The sequence below is a fragment of the Ambystoma mexicanum genome, chromosome 3q (assembly GCF_040938575.1).
Source record: "Ambystoma mexicanum isolate Mex_15411 chromosome 3q, UKY_AmexF1_1, whole genome shotgun sequence".
NCBI classification, from domain to species: domain Eukaryota; kingdom Metazoa; phylum Chordata; class Amphibia; order Caudata; family Ambystomatidae; genus Ambystoma; species Ambystoma mexicanum.
In genome coordinates this window covers 1,011,510,546-1,011,528,745 of record NC_090926.1, presented here as the reverse complement: position 1 = coordinate 1,011,528,745, position 18,200 = coordinate 1,011,510,546, and the positions used below count along the sequence as shown (strand labels likewise).

General features: G+C 46.0%; 1 protein-coding gene across 4 annotated transcripts in view; it reads left to right on the top strand.

Moving 5' to 3' along the window:
* Positions 1–18,200, top strand: part of RPTOR (regulatory associated protein of MTOR complex 1) — a 2,822,438-nt gene that overhangs the window by 605,016 nt on the left and 2,199,222 nt on the right. The window lies entirely within an intron of this gene.

Here is an 18,200-nt window from a genome sequence, read left to right as displayed (position 1 = left end):
TAATATGGGAAAAGGCACATTGACAGAGAGGGATAGTGCCCTTCGAAGTTATTCACTTTGATTTCATTGAAATGGAGCGTTGTAATAACTTTAAATTTGTCCTAGTTGTTATTTGCGCCTTTAGTAAACAGATTGAACCCTTACCTGTGAAAGACGCTACAGCAATGACAACGGCAAAAACCATGCTTAAGGAATATTTTCCTAGGTTTGGTTTGCCAAGGGTCATCTGGTCGGACAATGGTCCACATCGTATTGCTGCTGTAATTCTGAAGATATGCGCGGGATTACAGATCGATAAACGGTTCCATTCGGCAGGACATGCTCAAAGTGCTGGGTTGGTAGAGAGACGCAACGAATTTTGAAGAACAAGCTCGCTAAGACATGTGCCAGCACCAAATTGAAATGGCCGGATGCCTTACCGATAGTGTTACTGTCAATGAGAACAACCCCACAGACTAAGACTGGGCTCTTCCCTTTTGAAGTGGTTGTGGGTAGGCCAGCTAACATTTGGAATTTACCTAAGCCAAAGGCCCTGAGGGATATTCAACATGTACTTCTTTCTAATTACTGTGACCGGTTAACTAAAAATCTGTATTTGATTCATCAACAGGTGCGAGAATCCCTCCCAGTCAAATACGAGGGGCCAGGTCACAGTATCCGACCTGATAGCTGGGTGTTTGTAAAAGTATTCGAAAGAGCATCCTGTCTCGCACCGCGTTGGAGGGGCTCACATCAGGTCCTACTGGCCGCACAGACCGCTGTACGAGTGACTGGACGAAAGCACTGGATCCACACGTCTCATGTCAAGAGGATTCCCTTCCCTTTGCCACACGATACTGAAGATACAGAAAATCTTACCTGTGCTGCTCCCAACGATCACTCAGCGTTGAGCAGTACTGAGAGGGCTTCGGAGACACTCCCTGAGCCCGTGGGGCTTGGGGAAACAGCCGCTTCATCTCCACACTCTCCTACAGATCCTTTTTCACCACTGTTAAGTTCTGTTGCAAATCCACCACTTCCACCAGGAAGCAGCGACACGCTTTTCGCAGATCACACCGTACCAGAAGTCACAAGGTACAATCTGCGTCCACGGAGCTAGATTTACGGCACGGTTCGGCTGTGCCAGCGGGAAAACCATTGTAGGGCTTGTCTTATGGCCCTGTTTTTTTGCATACAGAGAAAAGCTGTTGGCTAGGGATAGGGAAGGACTATGAAAACACGCAATCAGGAGATCGTCGGCAAATGAACTCCAGCGTTTTTCAATTCGAAGAAACAATGCCTGTTATCGCTCTCACTCGTACGGAACAAAAAAGTGGCTGTGTGACCAATCGAAACAATGGACAATCAAATACATGGTCTCTTAAAATGTATTGTTTACTTGTAATCGTGTTAACCGGCTTCACAATATTAATTGCTTTGGGATTTTGGCATTTAGAAGAAGTACATCCTCTTGAAACTCTTTTGCCTACTGAAAATGTACCTACTGTATCTACACCTTTCATGCATCTGCACACTCTATCTCCTAGAGACTCTGAAAACAGAGTTACCACAATAACACACTACTGCTTATGAATGCAACACATGCCATTTTTAACAGGTCTAATTGCTGGGTCTGCTCTCATTTACCGCAACATGGAGACAAGGAGTTGAGCTGGTATATTCATCCTTTGCCTTTGACTACTGCATGTTATGCTTCTTTAAGGGCACTATTCTTTGGCCGATGGAATGATAGCATCTCGGGGAACTTTGATGGAACAAATTTGAATGAATTTGAGAAACAAGTTCTAACGCCCCTGGGATGCTCACTTTTTGCAAATAGAAGCAAGCTTAATGTTGCTTCTATTAGACCTTCTGATAGACTGTCCCGACCTTTTCAATCCTTGATCTCTTTCAAGATGGCTCCTATAGGCAATAAGGATGCCACGCCACCTTCCTACACTGTTAACCATAGCCCTGGTTCAGTTTCTTTCTGCATACAGAGGAATGGTACTCCGTCAATGGGTGATTTCAAGGGCTGCACCAATGTTGCGAACTTGACCAGTGAGGACAGACCTTTGTATGTAGGGGAACCTGTCTATTTCGTTTGCGGTAATGAAGCTTTCCCATGGTTACCTAGGGATTGGCAGAGAACCGTTATTTAGGGATCCTGTTGCCAGGGGTATTTATAGCTAGCACCACAGAAATCTCTAAAGCTCGTCCAAGGCGGGATGATAATGGCGATACTTCATCCCAAGTTCTGGGTGACGTAGCGAAATCCTTTATACCTTTCTGTGGGCAAATACTAAATTCTAAGAATATCTGAAGACTAGCGAGAGTACTGGAGAGAACCATCAACCGGACCACTGACATACTCTATAACATGACTTTAGAACAGAAAGCGATAAGGTTAGTGGCCCTACAGAACCGGATGGAATTAGACGTCATCCTGGCTGAGTGTGGTGGAGTATGTAAATTAGTGGGGTCCGCTTGTTGCGTTTTCGTACCGGATTTCTCCCCAACCATCTTTGAGGCTATACAAAATCTGCACGTCCTTAGTTCAGAAGTGCACGTTCCCGAGGGTAATTGGGATCTTAGCACTTGGTTCTGGGACTTCTTACGATCTTGGGAATGGAAGCTACTTTCGGTCTTATTGATTATTCTGGGTATTCTGTTCTGCTGTTGCTGTATACAATGTCTTCCTGTCATATGTTCAGTGTTAGGAGGATGTTGTGCATAGGCAATGGAAACATTAGGACAAAAGGTACGTGCACAGGAAAGAATGACCAACAAATTTGTGTTGAAAGAAATTTCTGTTACAGACCTTATGGCGATTGATCTCTCTGATGATTGTGATTCAGGTTGCATGGACATTGAGACGTGGAGTTACTCCTAAAGTGACTAAAAGTAGTTTAGCGCTTGGCTTAGGCCAAAAGGAGGGTTTGGTAAACGGGAAATCATATTGTGCCTCCTTCTAATATATATTGGCCTAAACCCAGTCGCTCTACGAAGAAAACCGTGTTGCAAAGTTCAGATTCTAGATCGATTTAGGATCATCCGCCATTTTGATTTCTGTTCATATGTAAATTCTGTGATACCCGTGGGTCTGGGCGAGTAATAAATGTAATAAATAAAAAAATAAAAATAAATAAATCTGTGTTCCAAAATGCTGGACTGTGTTTCCAGCTTGTAACCGACCCTTCCCGACCTTCAAGTCTAGTTAATGGTTAGACTGTCCTATGGCCGAATGTTTGGACTAGGTAATGGGACCTTGTCCCAAGCATGACTTGTGGTCTAAGGTTTGTCTGCATTAACAAGCCTCATCCACAAACATACATTGAGGACAATATGCAAATGTCGAGCGTGGACAATGGCAGAACTGCATTGTAAAGGTATATGTGCTAAGGCTTACTGCTAAACCCAGGAATACACTTTGCCATTGTAACTTGTTTGAAATACAAACCAAAGTAATCCATGTGCATATTGTTGGATGAGCCATAAGTGAACTCGGCACGAACTCTATACCACAGATTATTAACTTGTAGAGGGGCTGGACATTATTACTGAATTGTATAAAAATGTGAATGTCTAGATGTCCAGTACCTCTCACTCCTCACTTTGACGGGCTGGTACTCATTGTGATGTATTGAGAGCCAGATAGCTGTCTGTATTTGTTTCTTTGTAACTGTATAGTAGATTAAAGATCTGTGAATCTGTATAGCCCGTGTTTGGTGTATTTCCTTTTGTGGTACTCAGCCTCGATATTTCCTTGCTTTTACACTACTTATAACATCCAATGATGTCACCCTCGATGGAGGCCCTCGAGGGACATCGACTTGATGCGGGACGCCCTCTGCTGAAAAGTTTCCAGTCTAAAGAACCTTACCAGTTGGTAAGTAATTTGTCCTCCTACCATGAGAGACGTTTCGTGGAGATTATCCCCTGGGGTTCTACGTTATTTCGCCGCAGTATTTTTCATCGCAGGTTTTTTCATCGCCGTTTTTTTCCCGAAAAACATTGTTTTTTGTTTTTTGGGGGGGGTTACCTTCCCCCCCCCCCCCAAGACCCCCCTTTTTTTTTTTATTCCCTTACACCCACAACCATATATTTAATTTTTTAACCCCCCCTAAAAAAAACAATGATTTTTTTTCTAATTCAAAACGGCAATGAAAAAACCTGCGATGAAAAATACTGCGGTACAATGCGTGTATGCCATCTCCTGGTGACCCACATACGCTAGCATGAATGCTCCAAGTGTTCCCGGTAGTAACACCTTGCATCCTTTCATGATGATGTAGTCTTCAACAAGCGTCAGCTAATACTTGACCAGTTCCATGCACCGTATGTCTTTCACTTGCTTCGGCTCTCCTATTGCCTGTGTCTTTGTGTTTTATCTTCCCTGTTTTGATACAGTAAGCCATGATGCAGAGGGCTGGGTCTTGTTCCGATTCTTTTAGAAGGGTGGTCCACTGTAATGGTTGGAGGTCATGTATCCCATAATTGATGTACACATCCGCGATGGAGGGCCCTGCCTGTGCTGGTCTGGTAGGTGTCTTGACAGGTAGTTGGCTGGATTATCCTCCTTGCCTGGTCGATGTCCATTTTATAGTCCTGTAGCCTCAGGCCCCATCATGCTATTCTTGGTGGCTTTCGTGCTTTCGGGTTGCCATAGATTGTCAAGAGGGCTTGGTGGTCAGTGACAACCGTGAAGGCCTTGCCGTATAGGAACAGGTGGAAGTATTCACATGCCCAGACAACTGCCAGGCTTTCTTTTTTCCCCTGGGAGTATGCCTGTTGCGTGTGTGAGACTCCTGCTTGCATATGCTACGATGAACGTGTCATTGGAGTGTGTAGTGTCCCGTTGAGTCAGTATGCCGTCCGTCTTCCTGTCTGCATTAAAGTTTGCCATGTCTTTGGCACTAGAGATGTTATTGCAGATCCTTTCGAAAGCACGTTGGCAGTTTGCGGACCACTCAAATAGCTGATCTTTCCTCGAAAGTAGTGTGGGAGGGATCCTGGGGGTGCCTTGAGCAATAGCTCGCGAGCCCCAGAAAAGAGTGAAGTTCAGCCACCATCTGTGGTGGTCGAGCAATGTTCAGGGCTGCAATCTTGTTACGTCGGGTCGCATCCCTTTTTCTGAAAATGTGTCTGAAAAATTTGAGGGATCCTTTCTGGAATTCGCACTTGCTTTTGTTAAGCATTAGTCCTGCTGCCTCGAGTGCTGCGCACACTTGTTGCAGTGCAGCATCATGTTCCTCTTTGGACTTGCCGAATACCAGCACGTCATCCGAATAGTTGACAGTTTGGGACGTGCCTGATGGCGTTAGGATCTCTTCTTGAAAAATGTCCACCGCGGACGAGATGCCAAAACTGAGTCGCTTGTATTGGAAAAGACCCATGTGGGGTCACGAAAACCATGATATATCGGGACCCTGGAGCAATTTCAAGTTGGTGGTAACATTTTGTGAGGTCTAGCTTTGAAAAGAACTTTGCGTCAGTTAGTAGGTGGATCATATCTGTTATCCTTGGTGCCTGGTGTCTTTCATGCTGTATTGCTTCTTTCGCCCTCCTTATGTCCACGCAAAGTCTGATGGAGCCGTCTGCTGACTTTCTAGGGACAGGTACTATTGGTGATAATCAGGGTGTGGGTCCTGACACCGATTCAATGACATGTTGCTTTATCAACTTGTCGATCTACTCCTCAACCTGCCTTTGTATATTGATTGGTATGCCCCTGTAGTGTTGGGCAATTAGTTTGACATCTGGGTTGATATGTAGTTGGATCTTGTGATTTTTGAGTTTCACAAACTCGTTAAATAACTTTGGAAATGCCATTTCAATGTCTTCTGGACTCGCAAAGTATTTGTGGGCCATGAGTTGGTACAGGATGTGTACCAGACCCATCTCCACTGCAGTTTTAAAGCTGAGGATGCACACGCTGTTCACTTCCGTCTTGAGCACATGTAGTTGGACTTTTGCTGCGTGAGATTTGTGTGTGCATGTGGTGGTGATGACTCCGTTGCATGATAGTGGAGAGGTTGATCCATAGGGATACACATTGATGGTGGATCGCTTGAGTTTGGGATGCTGTGCAAGTGCTTTATAGGCTTCTTCACTTATGATGGTAACCATAGCCCCTGTGTCTATCAGGAATTCTAACGGGGTGACATTTAGCAGGAGGGTGGGGCTGTGTTGCTTTGCTGTGGAGTTGTTGAGCGCCAAGATGTACCCTTTCTTTGTTCATCACCGGAGGATACCGAGTCACTACTGGACGTAGACCTCATTTCAATGTATCGAACGTACCGTTTACGGCCCCAGTGTCTTGACCCATCTGACGGCCTGTGGTCTTTGCGTGCACAGGATTTGCTGTATGCCCGCTCGTTGTCTGTCTTCGTGGTTCACCCTCTTGCCCTGTTTTGTGCGAGCTTGCTTGAGTGACCTTCCATCGGTCCCTGTGTGATCTCCTGGTTGCGACTGACAGGGGCATTTTTGCACACAGTGTGAAAATTGTAGTCTCCCCCGCAGGCTGCACTTTTCTGCCCTAGTACCGGGCATTCGCCTGTGTGAGGATATTCATATCCACATCGGAAAGACATGGTATCGGTGCATCTGGCCGGAGCATTCGTGGCGGTGTGTAGTTTGACGGTTTCACACCTTCATTCACTTCGGTCTGTATTGTCTCCTGCCCAGGTTGTCCAGTTGTGACCCTACCACTGCTTCCTTTGCGTGCAAGTGCTAGGATTTCCTCCAGTGACCTCTGCTTCTGCAGCAGCTTTTTCCAGAATGCCTGAGAATCACGCCCAGCAATGACCTGAGACCACAGTGCCTACTCATTAGAGTACCGATGGCATTTGCAGTGTTTTAGTTTTATTCGTAGTCTCATGACAAAGTTGTCTAGGGATTCTCCTTTGTCTTGGCCTGTCATATAAAAGATGTGTCTCTCATAATCGACTTTGGTGTGTTGTGCGAAATATTCTGACAGTGGCATGTGTAGGTCATGTTTCATGTAAGGACACTGTTTCTAGGTTGAGCAGTTCTCCCGCAATGTCCCTGACTGATGCATGCATGATGTGTTCTTTAGCCGTGTATCATTGGTGAGCCCCACAGCTCCTACATTGAACTTGAAGTCCCATAGCCATATTGTCCAGCGTGGCCCTAGGTTACTTGTGTCCCACAGGTCGAATGCTTGGGGTAGGTGCAATATTTGTGTCCCTCCTCCAGAGGGCATGTGTGGTCCTGGTGTACTACCTCCTGATGTGGAGGCAACCTTGTCTCCTGACATGTTGCGTGTGAATTACCCCTTTGTTTTCTATGATTTCCTCTGTGTAGGTGTCCCCTAATGCCACAGGGCGTAGTGAATTCGCTTATCCTTGCTTGTTTTATTTACTCTAGCGGGTGTCCTGTAGTGGTCACGCTGTGGCGGTACATTTTCCGGCTGACTACTTGTGTGTGAGTTTCCCCTCCTCCTGTTTCGCTGGGCATGTCAGTAGACAGTCCATGTGATGGCCGAGGTTTACTGGCTCCTCCTGGACTGCGCTGACACTGGTTGAGAGCTGCCTCTCCCCTTAAACCCGGTATCTCTTGCGCGATGTGGAGGGGGCGGGGCTCAGGTCCTTCTGGTGGCGTCTTTATAAGGAGACCGCCGACACGCGTTGGCTGTGCCCGACAACACCCTCTTAAGCGGCACTGCTGCAGCTTTCCCAGCCGCATAACACTGCAGCTGACGTCGCTGTTTGCCATGCCTGGCTGGGCGTTTGTGCTGGGTAAATCTTCCTGTGGCAGCTGAGGCGTGGGTCCCACACAGACCCCGTCATCACCAAATGTCAGATTGCGCCTTGCCCAGACCTGAGGACCACTCTGGGCTGGAAGGGCGGCTTCTGAAAAACCACACGCACACAGGCCAGTGCAAATAGACACGTCTTTATTTGCACACCTTTGTCGTAGAAAACTCTCAACCCGGAACCCCCTCCCAAACCCGATGTCATATCCCGTGTCCTGGCCCATATGTGGTCCTTCCCCTCCACGATGAGGGATGGCTACGTGCCCTATTCAACAACATGACATTGAGCTTTAACATATTCTCCTTACGTTTAAGAGAATATGGTTAGCTAGAAATGTTGTTGATGATGCTCCGCTACGACTGTGTTTTTTCCGCAGCAATGGTCAAACTTAATGCGCTTGTTGAATTCCTGGCAATGTAAGCAATAACTGAATAGGATTATAGAAAGGCGATAGTGGGATACTTTACAATTTGCCCTTTGAAGCATCAGGGTCGTAGATGGCAAACGATGGGAAACATTACAAATATACAAGGTTTGCAAAAGCACAGTAGGTGTGAATGGGGGTATAGTGAGAGACTGCATTTCCGAAATGTCAGTTAAATGAAAGGAGAATGTTGGCTATTCACCCAAGGAAGTGGTCAATATTGATATTTAATGTTTGCTTCAGGCAGCAGAATGAACTTCTACCATTATACAGTCATTACTGGATTCTATGGTGCCCAGATTTTGAAAATATACTGGGACTGGCCAAAAATATTAAAGTAGCCCTAGCAGCCCAGCTCATTCAACCCCCCCCCCCTCCCCAAGAGCCCACCTGTCGCTACTCCCCTCCCACTAATGCCCCCCCTCCTCTCCATGGAACCCTGCATTAAAATAAATAGTTCTTGCACCCGAACTAGAGGGGTTTGAGGCGCTTTTGCCTTGATTGAAAGGGATGCGACCAGACGTAACAGGATTGCAGGTTTTAAGATTCTTGTTTCTTAAAGCGCAATTAGTAAATGCATATGGCTATAAACGCAAAGGTTGAAGGTTCAAGGCTACCTTGGGAATCTTAACAAAAGTGATAAAGGGAAGCTGGGAAACTGTATATTATGTAAACATTACATGAATAATGGTTGGTTTTCTGTAGTGACCACCCGTCCTTTCCCAAAACTGGGACGTAGCTTTCAATTTTAAAAAAACATTTAGGACTTGGGGCCTAATTCCAGGACACTACCAACAAAACCGAGACATCTGGTCACCCTACTAGACTCCTGTCCAGCTGGAAATGCATTGAATGGACAGGGATTCCCTGTCCTTATACCTACTTATACTGTGTTCTGCTTATTTTCTGCCCAGGGGAGTCCAGTTTGGGCCCTTGGCAGTGCTGCTCATCCTTTTTGTTCTTGCTGGACAAGGACCCATGGGATACCTTAAGTCACCCATGGGAAGGGGTACAACACTGTACCCCTAGTATGTGCTTTTTGGCACATGTGTGTTGCCCAAAGAGCAGGCTATGGGCTGATGGCAGCTACATGCTGACTTGGCAGTGGCTAGGGCAGCCTTCATTTATTTGGATAACCATGCCCTGCACAGGAATAGGTGGATTCCTACACAAAGGCAAGATGGCCACTGGTGGTCCTTTAGTTTCCTTTGCCCCTTGTTTCTCAAAGTCCTATCTGTTGCCTTCACCTGAATGGCAGTTAGGTGGAATGACCATTTATGTCTCTGGTGCTGCTTCCTGCCAGACTGGCTGGATCCTTCCCAGGGACAGCTTGTTGTGGGCACACCCTTGGAGTGGTGCCTGCTGGAATGGTGTGAGTAGTCAATATGCATTCTGTGTTGTGGGTGTCTGGTTTTGGTTGTTTGACACAATGTCTGCTGGGGAGTAGCCGCCAATCCACATCCTGTGGTGTGGGTGTCTGTTTTATGGTGAATGGCCTGAATGCCTGTGAGCCTGATTGGGTGCTGCCTGCATGAATGTGCTTGTGTGTGAGTGGCTGGCTGAGCCTGGCTCAGCCTGAGCGAATGGGGGGGTGTTTTGTATAAAAGTGGCCTCACCCTCAACTTGTCAAAAGCTGCAACAAGAAACCTGAAACAAAAGTCATCTTAAACTTGTATCCTGGAATCCAGCTGGAGGAAGAAGTCTGTGACTGCATCTCTTCATCAAATCTGAAAGTGGCCATATTGATTCAAGGACTGAACCAGAGAGGACCTGAATAGGTGACCTCTTCCCAATTGTGCATCTGCGGCCCTTCACCCGAAGTGTCGTGGAAGCCAGTCCTGTGTGCCTGTCATCCGGAGGAGTTATATTTGTGGGTCCATAAGAGGAGTGCCTGAACATCTTGAAGCCAAGAACTTCATCTGTGTCACCTAGGGTTCAGACAAGTGTTTGTGACCACTGAAAGCCAAGCTGCTTAATATCGTCCGGAAGAGGGGGGGTTCCCGAGCATAGTGCTGCTGCCTGGCATGCAGAGCTACCTAAGTTCCAACCATCTGATGGAATCTTTAAGGGGCACCTCTGCCATGACACCTATCCATTTTTCAATGGAAGAGAAGATCCAGAGTTGTTGCCTGCAGAGGAGAGCTCGCCGGTGGTTTCCCGCCACCAAACTCTGAAGACATCGTGAGGGTCTAGACTTAGTGAGGGTGCACAGTGCAGTGGTTGTGTCTAGGTCGCCAGAAGCCATCCTGATGTCAGTCTTCCATGGCCCCCAGGTGTCTTATTGTCTTCAGCTTGGCCTTATCGAAGTTCACAGCACCTTTTACCTTCATGGGACATCCACAGCCAGCATAGCAACCAGACATCGGCGACCACTGCGAAAGTCTTGTATTGTTGCCTTTCCGACACTGCTTGGTTCCCTGTTCCTACTCCACATCCCTGTGACGACTCCTTCCAAGGAGGGTCAATCCTTGAGGGGTCTTGTCAAGTAAAGCCAAGAAGCTCCACCACTTTGCCTGCAAAGGCACTGCGTCTAGGAAGAGAATCACCCATCCTCAGGATTCATCCAGTGGTCCCATATTCCTCTTGAATCCTGTTCTCCTGTGGCTTCCAGGTACCCTGGGATAGTGGGATCTGTAAAAAGAGAAGCAAACTATTAATTAACATATTTGAACTGGCTTTAATATACAACATAAATTACACCTTAACTTTTTCTTACAGGTTTCCTGGGTGGCGGGATCCTCATAGTATAGCATTTTTACCCTAAAGAAAATATCCTTCCAATGTTCTAATGGGTGTCCGGCCAAAGGATCGAAAATAAAGGATCGAATGCCCTTTTGTTTGAATCCAAAAGGATCAAAAAAAGGGTTGAATGTTTTTTATTTATTTATAAATTTTTTAAGTGTAGTATGCATAAAAAGGTTTTTATAAAAAGAAAACGGGGGGGGGGGTTGGGAGAAAAAAAAAATTCAACCTTTTTTCAGTCCTTTTGGAGTAGAAAAAAAGACATTCAAGCCTTTTGTTTTCGATTCTGTGACCTATAACCGTTCAGATTACCTGCCTTTCTACAGTAATGTTTTATGAGTTAACCCTTGCCTAATAATGTAAATGCTTTTTAATAACAGTCCACGGTTGGTGCATTACAAGTGAATTGAGAGGTAAGTGGTACCACATAGAACGGTGTATGTATATATATATATATATATATTTTTTTTTTTTTCAAAAAAAGAAGTAGTAGTTGCACTTCTCCCAAGGAGGGACGGCACTCTCCAAGTTACGGTCGTATGTCAGTTGAGAATTCCTTGAAATTAGTCCATCACACAACCACGAGTATGTTCAAATATCCAGTTTTATTTTGGCATCATTATGGCAGATATGCCTCGGTACAACGCGTTTCACAACGCTCCCGTTGCTTGATCACATACAAAAGGACAGACATTACAATCAGCCATTAAATACAGGTGCATGCAAAAAAACTCTATGGTAACACTGAGTTTCTTTGTCCATTTTCACTTTCTATCATAGTGAGGTTCTAAGAAACTCTTTGGTAAAATATATATATTAAGTTAACCATTTAGATTTCTAGTACAAAGTGAGTGAGTCTTATTTATTTGTGTAGATCTAAGGAAAGGAACATAGTGTGTGGACATTCCATTGTGGGGCGCTTGGGGCTTCACTCTACCTAAAAACCAGCCTGCATCACCTCCCTTGAGTCTTAACCTTGGTTGCTAGTCCATAGCTACCATTACAGAACCTTGGCTGGGGTGTTCTGTGACTCTACCACAACTATATGGTAAGTAGAAGTACAGATATGCCCCCCCCACCCCCCGCTAGGCCTTTACAGCTCCCATTACCAAATGCCTCTTCGAGTCTTATCGCCACTCTATGCTTAGAACTACATTAACTTTCAGCTAGTTGAAAGTTTTGAAGGTCTGAAAGCCTTCTCTGGCTTTGCTTTGATTGTTTCGGTAGGCTTATGTAAAGATGTGTCCTACCTTCTTGATTGCTAGCGTGGTGGATGTAGATTTCAGAGTGTTCCTGGGGGTCCACCTTTGGACGTGATGAGGTACTTTTTCTTTAAAGGTCTTTTGTTCTGCTTGGATTTTTGGTAGTTCAGGTTGGATAGTCTATTCTATGGGGCATCTGGTTGCTTATTGCCGATTTCATTGTGTGCATTTGACAGTCTGTGTATGTCTAGGGTAGTGATGAGATTACGCTCAATACTGTTTTTTGCAGTTTTGTTTCGGCCCTCAGCTTTGGTTGCAACTTCCAAGAAGGAGAACCTTAATGATTCTGGTAGACTTTTCAGCACCTGTACAGGGTTCCTCTGGGTTCACCCTTGTTGCCATAAGGAGGGTCACCTCATGGGTGCCCCCGGTGTCGAAATTAGCCTATTGAATGGCAATCTTGCGGTTTCCCCTGTAGTGCAGAAACCATGACTGTTCCTCCAAACACCAATACACCCCAGGAAGAGTTCACCGGACCGGGATGCCCTGAAAACTTATTTTCTTAGATGAATACCTATAAATGAGGATGAGCTCCTGAACCGAAAACCCGACTGGATGCCTGACGAGTGCCCTCACTGATGGGGGACTTCAATAAGAACAGGAGTCCCACCTATCCTCCAGGTCAACATGTTCCAGAGCATGATGAACCGAGACAGCAAAATGGTTGTCACAAGACGGAGGCTGTGAAGGGAAAACGGAAGACCGGAGTAGTCGTACCCTTCCATTGCTACAAGCATGCAGCCCAGCGCGTGGAAAGGACGGTTATCTAACTCTTATCTCAAAAGGACGCTCCAATCTACTTATTTGATAACCTATAGAAAAAAACCCATCTGGGTAACGCAGAGAAATTGGTATTTGCCTTGAAAAAGACTTTAAAGTCGAAAAGACGTGTTGGCTGTTCCTGCTAACCTAATTACAGACAATAAACTGGAATACTAATCCTTTGAAGACTTTGAGATACTTTATATCTGGACTATTATCATGAACTGTATTGGGCAAGCATGGATCACGAGTGGTTTTTCACCTTGGACTGCTTTTGATGTACATTATCACTCCAGCTGTAGAACAGTATAGATTGGCATTGCGTCTGGTTTATTTACGCTGATGAATATGCCACCCCCTCCCAGTCCATAAGTGGTCTGCGACGCTACAGTACTTAATGTGGGTGCATTGGTAGAGCTTGCCCTAGCTATGGGTAATGGAAGCACTGGCAATGTAACTCAATTCAGCTATAGTTACATTTCCAGTGCTTATCGAAATCCTGGAATGATAGCTATGCTGTAGGCCCGAGTTAAGGTACATTGACATAACTGCTACTGTCCTGAAATTGCATGACGTCCGTGTCAGGGTCCAAATATTTTCCACCATGCAGTGCCAGCATATTTGGGATTAAAGCTTGAACTCCCACTGGTTCATGTAGGGTGAAATCAGCATAACATATTAGTTGTGTCCTGAAATAAAATACATGTTTAAGTGTTTAAAACACTTCATCGTTAACATTTTGCTCTAATCCTATCTGTGTCAAGTGGAGCATGTTAACCATCTAACCACAGGAAAAAAGAGCAAAACCGCTTTCCTCTTACGGTAAATTGATGAATGAATGTAGGCTAAATCATTACTGAACTGATGAGTTGCCTGTCAAACACTGCAGCAAGATCTTCGTGTTTTGGTTGGCACTCATGGCTGGCTTTCCTGTTTCATATGGGTCTTTTAATTCACTTTGCCCCTATGTTGGGGCTGTTGGCTGGTGACTGTCCTCTGTTGTCAACCCACACGGCTGTTTATTACACTAGAGAATGTTCCGCAGTGTCCTGCAGGCTGAGTGGAGCAGTATGTGGACATGGCTAGCATCAGTGCCCGGGATGGTCACTGATGCATCTCGTTCTTTTCCATGAAAATTGATAAATGGTCCTGCCCTGCCAACCTGGGTCATCAGGTTTGTGAATAACAACGAACCCGGCCAGGATGCAGAGATGTTAATGTTAAAGGATAGTTGTACTGCGCACTATCACCACCGGAGTGGTCCCCTGGTGCTCTGGCAACTCTGAAAGAGAAGTTAGGGGTGGGGGGAGTTAGTGGGGATCAGCTGGAAAAGTGCAAGAGAGCAGTGATGTGCTGTTGGCGGCCTCAGCCCGGAATTCCCTTGGCTGGGCTTGGGGTGTTATACTGTCGGAAGACGTCGTGTGCTGTTGTGCAGTTCTATGTGTGCTTTGTTTTGTTGTTGCAGTGTAGTGAAGTTTGTGCGGATTGTTGTGTTTGGTTAGAATTTGAGAGGTGTATGCAGAGGGTGAAGTTGTTAGTGGGTCGGTTGATTGGTATTGCTGTCTTGAAGTGAGGCGCTAAGTTTCTGTGTTTCTGAGCCGGTGGGGTGTGTGAGCGTTTTCGATGATACGATTGTTACGAAGACAAAAATTGTGCAAAATGTTCAGAGCTCCCACAGTAATGGAGCAGCATACATGTACATTGGCAGCAGTAGCGTCTCCAGGAATCAAATTTAGAGGGGCATATAGAAACGGGGCACAGACAAAAGTAGGGGGACTGCGTATAAAAGGGCAATGTGTATTGTTTTCCCAAATTGACGTGGGCAAAGTAGTTCAGAGTGGCCCGGGGGAAGTAAAAAATCATGCATTTTTACAGCAAGCAATTCTGTTATATATGTATATATCTTGATAACAATTTTGTTTCCATCCTATATCGATATTGAAAATCTAGATCTGTATGTTTCCAAAATTTGGTACATCGCCCCGCACCAGTTACTCTAATGGTTTCGGGCCTTCATTGGCAATTTGTTCAGATGCTGCCTGTGGTCATTGGCTGGTAATGGACACCTGCCATTTTATGCACTTTGGAATGATAGTGTCCATATTGTGTACCGATCGCATCTGCTGTAGGGGGAATTTCACAAATGTGCCATTAATACCCACTGTTCGCAATGCCTTTTTGTGCATCTCGCGTGCGGGTGCTTTACTGGAATGTATGTGCAGATCGCCATTGGGCTGTGGGTTCCTTTCTCAGCAGTGTCTGTGTGTGGACATTTTATAAGGCAAATGTAGCAAGAGTACTGAGAATATTCAGATGGGCATGTGAACTAGAGGAGCACAGTGTGTTTGAGTGTGCGTGCTATAACAGCGGTCAACCAGCAACAAGATATGGTCCTTTAAAGCAGTGTCTTCTGAAGAGATGGAGCCACTCATGTTTCCAGAGCAGTGTGTCCCTTTCAGGCCAGAAGAAAGAAAACAGGCTGAGCCAAATGCCTGCACACATGCAAGTGACGGCTGGGGAAAAGAGAACAGCAGATTAGATCACTGAGCCCCCTGCTTCCCTCAGCGAAGCTTTGGGCTTGGCCGGGAGACCCTTGTCAGAGGCGAGCTACCCGCCAAGACCCCAATTTGAATTTCAACAATAGAAGGCCGGCCCGATTGTTGAAATTTAAATGGGGTTCTTTCTTCACTGTGCCCTCACTCCCTAAGTCAGGGCAGGGCTTGCCTTTCACCTAGCTGCGCGTGCATACAGTAGCAATGGCAAGCCCCGGACTCCGACTGCTGACTATCGCCTGTGCCGCTCTTCTTTGTGCACCTTTATGGTGTGTTCTTCACTGCATTTGCTGTGCCCATAGCCAGCCGTGGCTGCAACATTAAGGCCCTGTGTATTGCGGCCATGTGTGTGTGTGCGCGCGCCATGCGGGTGGACCACAGGCAGCACTGCAGAGAGAGTAGTCCTGGGGAGTATCCATCATTGCAAGATTGAGCAGGGAGCCTGGGGGGTGCCGAGGCAAGTCACAAAAAATGTCCTGCTACCCCCCCAATGCAGTGCGCCCAATTCCATATGGTCTGATTTGTGCCTGCGAACAACCCACCCCTGCCCCATTCTACTTTTTTGGTAAGATTGGTGGCAGGTGGCATTTTAACACAACCAAAATAATACAACTCTAGAATCATTACAGAAACTAATCTAGAGCTCTGTCCAGGCGCTCTGGGGCAAAATGCAAACCTCCCAATTTGCATATGGATTGCACCAACAGAAAGGACATCACATAAATGGACATGCAAGAAGCATCATCAGTCTTTGATACCGGGAGGCACCATAGAAGTTACTTTAGAATAAGTTGCCATAAGTAAGCCAAGTGGCAAATAACTTTGTAATAATACCTAAATTGCACTATTATATATGTAGCAACTCTATAGTCATTGTTTCTTTTATATACAGAATGATATTTTCACATAAGCTATGAAGTGAATCAGTTACAGAGCTGCAGCTAAGACAGTGTGATTAAATGATTCGCCTAGGATCACACACTTTGGTTAAATGGTGAAACTGGGATGTGGACATTTAAGCAGCTGAGCACATCTTCCCAGGTTTAGTTGATTATAGATTTTTGTTAAGGTTTTGCTTTGCATTTCATGTGCTTAAATAATACTTAATTTATAGCATTGCTTTGGAAGCAAACCACATTACTGAATAAGCTATCCTTTCATAGTAAATTTAACTATACAACTTGTTATAGAAATATGTTGAGCAATAAGAGCATAGCATTCGTTATATTCTCCCCATCTGTATGCAAAATCACAATTGCATCGTGTAAATTAATGTAGCATAACAAATCCTCCTTGGGTTTTAAAGCCATAGTAATTTATTAACACATGCAACTTTATGCACCCTTTCCATTTCTGATCACTCACTCCCATTCCCATTTTAAAGGTACAAAAGTCCCTGCTAATTAGTCCCCTCCCACCGCCCATCAGTGCCTAATGGCTCACATTGAAATGCTCTTTTGACAAAGAGCAACGTGAGAGCCCCTCTGTGCCCAGAGCTCCTTGGGACATTGTCCTGGCAGTGGGACACCTCTCCAATTTGGAAAGAGTAAGGTGTTCTGCTGCCAGGACAATGAGCGTGTTGGCAGGAATTGCTCCGCATCCATTGTCCAGCCAGTTGGACACATTTCCCCTTGGGCACCCTCATTGAGGTGTCTAACGGTAGAGTTGTCCCACTGACAAATATCCCGGTATTGCCCTTCCTGCCACTGTATCGATGGGCCCAAGGGGGGGGGGCAAGATTTCAATTGAGTGCCCCGACGGCCCCCATGCCACCCTAGCATGATTGGCAGCAGTGCTGTCCTTAGCAGCAGCAGTGCCACTTTTTTTTTTTTTAAAACTCCCCGCTCTGGCACCTGAGCAGGGAGTTAATCACTGGACTAGGGCGCCCATGCTAATGCATGAGCGCCCTATTCTAATGAAAATCTCCTCGCTCCCGTGTGGGAACGGGGAGGTAATCATCTCAACAGGATGCTGATGCTTTTGCATTGGAACCATTGTTGTTAAATGCGCCCGCCGCCGCAGACGCATTTAATAACAATCAGGCGCCTGCTGTGCCTTCTCTCACTACACTAAGCCAGCTAGGAGGGCCCTTGAAAGATTTCCCCAAGGTTGCGTAGCTGGGGGCTAATATCGCCCTGGGCAGTCGCACGGGCTGCCACGCCCTGCCCTAAAGCGGCCCTAATTGGCAGTGCTGTCCTAGTCCTGCAATGGGGCTGGGTATTGCACAGCAACGTTGGGGTGCATTGGCAGTGCTGCAGCAGTTTTAGCAAGGTTTGGCTTGGGTGGCCATGGCGTTACAGTATTGCTCGTATTGGACGGCGGGGAAAGGAAGAGCCTCTTTCGCATTACCCCTGGAAGCACAAGGCGAGGCTTGTAGTTGATTTCCAGGAAAATCTTTGACGCCATGGTTCACGTAGACACCGCTGAGATTATAATCCCGATTTATCTCGGGGGAATTAATTCTTCACAAAGCGGATGAGGATGATGCAGGATGGTAAGGGGGTGGGGATATCTTCACGCAGAACAGTGACACGTCAGGCAATGGAACATGCCGTCCAAGCCCATAGCTCTGCCCTCTTGAGATAAATGAGTTTCACGAATCGGTTCAAACACTACGCTGCATTGATTTTTCTTTCTCCGCCTGTAAAGTCTAAACCAGACATGGGGAAATGGGTGTGCGCGGAAGGATATGATATGGTGT